Here is an 8,562-nt window from a genome sequence, read left to right on the forward strand (position 1 = left end):
GAGTGTAGTTCTGTGTCAGTAATTTGACAAATGACTGAAGTCATCGAGGTCATTTTTACTGCTTCAACAAGCATAAAAATGTTTTTTTCCAAACAGCTTGTGAAGACTAGTTTGGTAGTGAAGCCTACAAAGATTTTCATGACACACATTTTGACGGTGTTTTAGACACAGCCAACAGCTGTGCTTCTGTACATGCGTGCAGCCAACAACCCTGTCACAGAAGTTGGAAGACTGTTAACATATAAAAAAAAAAAAGACCTGACTCCACTTTACAACCAGCCAGACTATATATATCCAGCTATATCATTAGTCTGGGAGGTGGTGCATGCTGGCACAGCAGCAAGTACAATCAAAGGCTTCAGCATATATTCCTTCAGATGAATTATTTATGTCAAAAGTTGCCACAGTTTGTCATTTTCTCACTTTTGAGATAAGTTAACTTCCATCAATCAGTAACAGTAAGCTGAAGTGTTGGCATCAAAGTGAACAGCCTGTTGAGGACACATGGAAAATATTAACGTCAGTTTAACTGCTGTCTGCATTCTTATCATTTAAAGACTAAACTGAAGTTTCCAGAGTTTTTTTTTTCATTTCTTTTAGAGCTAAGATTAGAGTTGCTTACAACGAAATAGAGCTTATGCACCAGCAGCTGGCCTGTCCTCAAACATGTTGTTGATACCGTAATATTGCCCAATTTCCTCAAAAATATCATTGAAATTCAGTCATATGTCATATATAAAAAACTTTTTATCAGAATTACATAACAACACACATATATGGTAAATATAAGGACTTTCTATTATATATTGGATCCAAAGTGCACCTAAACTTTTACCAGTTTTAAGATTTAAGTGTTAAGTAAATCATGAAATGTGTAAGAAACTTTACATATAATTAAATATTATCTAAATAAAATACCCTGGCACAGGTCTGTGATGGGAAAATAGCCAAAAAGAAAAGGAAAGACAGGGGAGAGTGGCTGATATCTTCAAACAGCTTGCCATGTGTATTTTCATGAGTGGATGTTCCATTACAGCAGAGTGCAACATGGCTGAAAAACCCATCAGAGATGTAAAAGGATATGGTGTGATCACTTGTTTCCACTGGTAAAAAAGGGAGGGGAGCTTGTAGCATTGTAGTCACGCTCATAAAGAGCAGACGCAGTGCTGCCTTTGTCTCCTGTTGTGTCAAACCATCAGGCCTCTGCTGCACTAACTCTAATGTAGTGTACATATGCCTCCATACACTGAATAGAACTTATAGTTGTAGGTATATATAATGGATTTTTTTTGTATTATTTATGTATGTATTTATTTCTAATGTATATTTATATAAATTCTGACTCCCTCTACTCTAGCACTAAATGCTTGATTTGTTGTCTGTATTAGATATGGATCATTGTTGGGGGGTGGCACGGTGGTGTGGTGGTTAGAACCGTTGCCTCACAGCAAGAGGGTTGCTGGTTCGATTCTAGATGCAGAAATCCTTCTGTGCGGAGTTTGCATGTTCATGTTTCTCCGGGTACTCCTGCTTCCTCCCACAGTCCAAAGACATGCAGGTTGAGGTTAATTGGTGACTCTAAATTGTCCATAGGTGTGAATGTGAGTGTGAATGTGAGTGTGAATGGTTGTTTGTCTCTATGTGTCAGCCCTGCGATAGTCTGGCGACCTGTCCAGGGTGTACCCTGCCTCTCGCCCGATGTCAGCTGGGATAGGCTCCAGCCCCCCCCCCCCCGGCGACCCTCAAGAGGACAAGCGGTTAGAAAATGAATGGATGTTTACTGTTGGAGTTTTGTTTGAATTATGTTTTTTAAAAAAAAGTGATAAAAAGTGTAGTAATTTAGTATGCAAAGCATCCATACTGGGTGTATGAAGAGATAATGAATGATTGACAATAATACACAGTTGTAGTCATGTATAACATATGAAACATTATTCATTTATAAATACATAACATTACATTTTATTTTTACTTTTTAAATCTTGTTCAATCATAATTTCAGACACCAAGAATCAACTTTAAAACCCCAGTGTGTTGGATGTAGGCAGATATATTGACAGAAGTGTAATATAATGTCATAAGTATGTTTTCATTAGTTTATTATCATCTGAAAAAAAAAAAAGTGTTTTCGTTACCTTAAAGTGAGCCGTTTATATCTATAAAGGGAGCAGGACCTCTTCTATGGAGTCCATGTTGCACCACCATGTTTCTACAGTAGCCCAGAATGGACAAACCAAACACTGACTCTAGGTAGGGAAATTCGTGTTTTCACACTAGGCACTATAGTAACAAGCCCCTCCACAATAAGGGCGTAGGAAAATTTTTTTTTTTTAACTGCTTTATTTAGTATTTTTTATCAGTTTTAATCACCTGATCTGTTTTTTAAGGAGAGGTAAAGACCTCTGCAGATAATTCAGCTCCTGCTAAAAACATCCTGGACAATGAACACTGAAGGAATCCTAACTAGGAGAAGTTTCAGCTGGTTGCAATCTGCAATCCTCACCTCTAGAAGTCACTCAAAGCACCCTATATCTTAAAACTCCTCGTGTCTTCATGATCAATGAGCTTAAACACATTGATAATGATGATCTTACCTGTTATTGACTTTGCATATCTTAGTGAATGTAAAGATTTGTTCAAGTTTGCAATCCTATGTCATTAAATTTGTTAATGTTACACTATGCTATTAAGAATTCATTTACTTTTTATACAGCATTTACAATGCTACATGTAAAATTATAACTGTTGACAAATACATTTAAGGTTCAGTGTGAAGGATTTAGTAGCGTCTTGCAGTGAGGCTGAAGACCTGAAACTTATCTTGTGTGCCAGAGGTGTAGGAGAATACAAAAACACAAAAATGTGAATGGCCCTATCTAGAGCTAGTGTTTGGTTTGTCCATTCTGGGGTACTGTTGAAACAACAAGGCGAATTCCTTTAGCATTGGCATGACATGTCGCTGACCACCGTTAAACTAAAACTTCAACTGGCTATGTCACGGGGAAATGCAGCAGGACAAGAATAAAGGTTAAGGCGGCAAAAGTCCAAGTAGAAAGGGCATGAGGGGGTGGTGGATGGGTCCAACAAACACCAACTTTCACGTGGGAGAGTGGTGTACACATCCCATAAGATTATAAAGCCAGGCGCAGCCTTGCGACAGTTTAGCAACATGCAGATATTGCGTCACTGTTATTTCAGGTGCAGGTGTAATGTGATGTCTTGACTGTGTAGAAGTGTTTATGTGCCAAAATCTTTGACACTCCTCCACATGTCCACTGTGGACAGCGCACACTGCAGCACCCATCACTGAGCGTGGCAGAGCACACGTCTGGTCTCCAGCTGGAACATATGAGTCTGTCACAAACTTTTGCATTTCAGCTCTCCTTCGGACGCAGTGTTTAGCTTTACATTCAGGAAAGTGAGTGTATTTGCAACATGCTGGTGACAGATTTTTTTCTCATTTCAAAGTGATTCAGTTTGACCTTTATGTGACCCGCACTGTTGACTTCTTCAGTAGGAGGGGTCTGTGTCTTGCTCAAGGACACATCAGATTGACTCACCATTCAGAAATTCTGGGGATCTGAACACCTATCCAGTTATTTCACAAAGTTAAAATAGTTAGAAGTCATCCATCCCGAGATAAGAGCTGACACATGACCTCTTGTTGTATTGATATGGCTCCAGAATCACAAAACGCAGCCAACACAGCTTCCCGAATATTAAATAATATCATCAACGTTTGCATTCTTGTGTAATACAATGAAAAGCAAAAGGCAAGTGATTTATCTCGAAACAAAGGGATGTAAGCGATATCTTGATTATTTCTGCTTTCCAAAAGATATGAGAGCTGTATTTGATCTGAGTTTATTTTTGTAAGTCTGATAAATCAGACTTTTGAGAGCCTGCAGCTATCTGCACTGTCTGGCTTTGTTTTGTGCAAGGTTACAGCAAGGTCAAGACTTCACAACCTGATTTAATGTGACCCAGTGCATCTGTTCCCAGTTTCACACCGGTGCCATCAAGACCTAAGTGGAAACAAGCCTCGCTCGGACACCCCTGGATGTTTCTGAGGATCATACTATCTGTGAAAACTGCAGCTCCATTGGGTTTTTCCCAGAGATGAGAGCCTTTCTCAGGATGGATTTGAGCAAACGTCCAAACGTATAATTACTGCTGCATGGGAAAACTTTCTCTTTTCCTTCTTTTCCACTTGAAAATTCCTTCTACTTCTAAGTTCTTTACTGTTGTACCACTCTCTGATGTCAGTCATTTAAAGCATCTGAAGTGAAGCATCTCAAACCCATGAGTAATATCAAAGAGCTGGGTTCATGCAGACAGCTTGGAGCCCCTGTGCTGCAGGACTTCAGCCTGCAGCCCAACACTTCTGGCACCTCTGTTTTCTGGGAGCAATGAGTGTGCGCCCCCAAGGTTGGCAGAGAGAAGGGCTATGGATATTTTTCCAGTGACTAGAGGAACTCGTGCCCTGAAATAAATGGCTTACTTTATTTCAAATGACAGACCCACTTCTTTCCTTGCACACTTGCCCTTGGCAGCCCCTTACTCACTTTGTTCGGCAACAACATAGGTTCACTCATTAAAGGAGCCGGTGGGAACACTGAATGCTGATTTTACTTGGACCCGTGGAAGCAGAAAAAAAATGCATGCTTCCCGTGAGTCAAAGCTACGTTGCACTTTGATCAAAAATATGTTTCTGTTTATGGACCGGATTGAGTGGCTGAGGTTTAAGGTTGTGGTTTGATTTGCTGATTTGAAAAGGTGCATTCCAACGATTTCACAGAGGGTATTATTCACCCTGTGAAAACATAATGTCTTGTGTGGCTCAGGAGGGACGTGTCTAAGGTCTAAAAAAACTGCTTCACTTTGACCATGCTTTTTTAAATCTGTCCGTTGTAAGTCCCCCAACTTGAGTGCATTACTAAATAGCTAGTGTCCCTCTTAAGCTCTCATATTTCAGAAATGTCACATATGCGGTCACATTCTCAGTTTCCTTGAAACTGAATTTATTGATTTAATTTTGCTGTTTCACTTAAAGTATGTCATTTTTTTAATTAAAGGGAAAGTTTGATATTTTGAGAAGCGCACATATTTGATTTAAATTGCCATATTAAGCTGCCATATTTTGTACCCTGGGGATGAGAACGGGTTGGTATAGACCAAAACCAGCAATAAATTCATCCTATTAAAGGGCCAGTGTGTAAAATGGGTTGAAAACAGTGACATCAGTGGTCAAATTCTAGATTGCAGGGCTCACTCGCTCACCCCTCCTGTCGGGTAAATGACGGTGGCCTCGTAGGGACAAAAAGCCTTGCGCACGAGTTTTTCAGGAGTAGGTCTATCTAGCCACGAGGTGAATGTTTATTTAGAAATCTAAACCATGTTACGATATTGTAATGAATCCCTCACGAGCAGGAGACCAGAGGAGCGTTCAGGAAAAAGGCCCGTTTATTTGAGCACTCCAGAAACTCCGGTAACACTCCACTCCATCCCAAACTCTGACTCTTCTAGCATAACAGACACACTTCATAACTTTACACACATACTCGTTTACCATACCGAGTGGGGACCCCCCTCCCCTCTCTGCTCCACCAATCTCCAGCCCGCACACTGACTGACAGCGTAGCCTGTAAACAGAGCTCAGCTGTTTATTTAGCCTAGCAATATCTCCGGACTATAGTAGCTGCAATGGACGACTTTGAACGCGATTTTGAAGAGTTTCTTGTAACGGACATAGATCCAGAGCCATACCTGTTTGAGCCGGAGAATACAGATGAGGAACTCCATGTGTTTGATGCTGAGCGGATGAGAAGAGATGCTGAATGCACAGAATGGGATTCGGTGCTACCATTGTTGGGGAGATATATCATCAGGAGGAAAAGTGCCGCAGAGAGTGCATCACAAGGAGTGAAGTTGTGTCTTCTTTTCCTCGCAGATGACGGTTCGGGTTCATTCTCTCCTGTTGCGTGGTAAGTGTGGTCCATTTGCAAACTTTATAACTAAAAAAACTTTTCACTACTCTCTATTGACGAACTACTAACACTCTCTGCTGTTTCCTCTTCCTTCTTCCTTCCTTCCGCTGTCTTCGTTGGTTTATTTATACACGCGAAACGCGTTCTCTGGCTGGCTGGATTGTCCGCTCGGTCTGCCGTACATACATGGCGGTGCAAGATGGCGATCTCTCTAAAGCAAGGCCCTTGCTATATATATATATATATATAAAAGCATAATTATAAGGCTACGAAAACCAAACAAATTTTATTTTATAGCGATCATACACTTGTATAAACATATTAATGGGTAGAATATTCAGATTCAGATTCAGATTGACAATAAACCATGCCAAATATTACACACTGGCCCTTTAAATGTTGTATGTATATCCAAAATGGGTTTTGCCTCTGTGCTGTAGACCTCTATTGTTGGTCCAAAAATCATTAGAAACACATCAGTCAACACACGGTGCAATAGGTGACATATTCCTTCACTATCATGAATGTGGGCACTACACACTTTGAGTCAGTCCGGCATAAACAGTCTTGCTAACATAGTGCGCCCAACGTGGATTGATCCATACAATAGCGCGCAAGCTATTCATTCCTTCATTCACAATTCTCTGTCTATCTCGCTCCCACCACTTCCTCCAATCAGCTGATTTGGGGTGTTTGCTCTTTTAGTTAAGCAATCAAACTTTGCCATGATCTCTGTCAGCCAATTATGTTGCTATCATCAAACTTCAAATGTGTTCTCCTTCCTGCTGCTGTCAGCTGTCATTTTAAGCAGAATCGTATCACCCTCCAGTCATCGTATCCACAGTTCAGCTCATCAAAAGCCCACTCCTCTTCACATCCAGATCCTCAGTACACTTTTCATCTTATCTCATCACCACCACTACCACCACCAGCGTCTAGACTCCAGGGGGGGTTTCCTATTCAACTACGGTTCACCACCCTCCTCAAATATATGACATAATGCTGGATTTTAGTCGCTAAAGGATTTTCACATTTCTCAGACTTAGTGCACAAGTAAATAAATATCCTTTTACTCCAAATGAGTCTCTCCTGACTGAAATGATAGGACGCAACCCAAGACAACTTATCTCAGTCCAGAGTCGTCAAAATCCAGCGTTTGATCAGTGACTTTCTCAGCAGTGAGTTTAATGGCGCCCGGTGACATCAAGGGGAAATGCAGTGGGACAAGAATGAAAGTTTAAGGTGGTGAAAGTCCAAGTTGGATGGGCGGGAGCGGTGGTGGATGGGTCCAACAAACACCAAGTTTCACCCAGGGGGTCAGTGTTCACTTCCCATACGATTGCCAAATCCTGATCTTTTTTCCTCAACCTAACCACATTCTTTTGTTGCCTAAACGCAGCCATGTGTGTGTTGGCAAAACATGACCACGTGCGTTTGTTGTTTAAGGAAAAAACACATCAATTCGAGGTGTTGTACCGATGTACTGCATTTATTTTGAAAGAGACTGCTATGTAACTGATACACTTCCTGTAAACACTGAAGTGTATTTTGAAAGATGACAATGCATGTAATAGGCTGAAGCTGACACAGCATCCCAGAACGTCAACAACCAACGCACCTAGGGTACCTTGCACGTTGTATCCATGACCAAAGGTCAATATGTGACGAGGTCAGTGTGAGAATGTGTTGGATACCGGGACTTCTCCTATTTTTAACCTCCTTGGGTGCTGGCAGATGGATTTTGTTACCTCTGGACAGAGCCAGGCTAGAAGTATCCATTTGCTTCCAGTCTTTGTGCTAAGCTAAGCTAACTAGCTGCTCGCTGTATAGTTTATACTCTACAGGCATCACAGTTGTATCAATGTTTTCAACTAACTCTCAGCAAGAAATCTAGTATGTGCATGTCCCTAAATGATTAATTTGAAACTCAGTATATTTGTTGAAAAGGAAGTAAATATTCTGATAAGAAAAAATAAAGTTGATCAATGACCAGGAACAGGAAGAAATCGGCCAGTAGCTGAGATCATTTCATCAGTTTGCAGTGTAAATCAACTTCTTTTTTTTTAGAGATGTCCACTGTAAAATCTGACAAGTTGCTGTCACGTAAAAAAGTCTAGGAAACGGATTGTCTTTAAAAAGGTAAGTAAATATAACTATTAGTCTTAAGTTATGCTTTATTATGAAGTAAACACAACTAAAGAATAATAAAGGCAGCCAGTTTCCTAGATTTTTTAAGTAGGAGCAACTTGTCAGATTTTACAGTGGACATCTCTAAAAAAAAAAAAAGAAGTTGATTTACACTGGAAACTGATGAAGTGATCTCAGCTACTGGCTGATTTCTTCCTGTTCTAAGAAAAATAAGATTTTTTTTTCAGACCAGATGAAATTAACTTTTAGACTGATATTTTTGGATTTCAATCAACAGTGACTTTTGCAGATGATCTGTCCTATTTTCTCAAAGCCGTAAATTTGATGCAGACATGCTTGTGTGCAGGTTTCCTAAAATACCTCAGGTTCTGAGTTTATTTTTCCCCCTTTTGGGGCTCATTTGTTTCTGTCAAGCCTCTTTTTGCAT

The sequence above is a fragment of the Epinephelus fuscoguttatus genome, linkage group LG16 (assembly GCF_011397635.1).
Source record: "Epinephelus fuscoguttatus linkage group LG16, E.fuscoguttatus.final_Chr_v1".
Lineage (NCBI taxonomy): Eukaryota > Metazoa > Chordata > Actinopteri > Perciformes > Serranidae > Epinephelus > Epinephelus fuscoguttatus.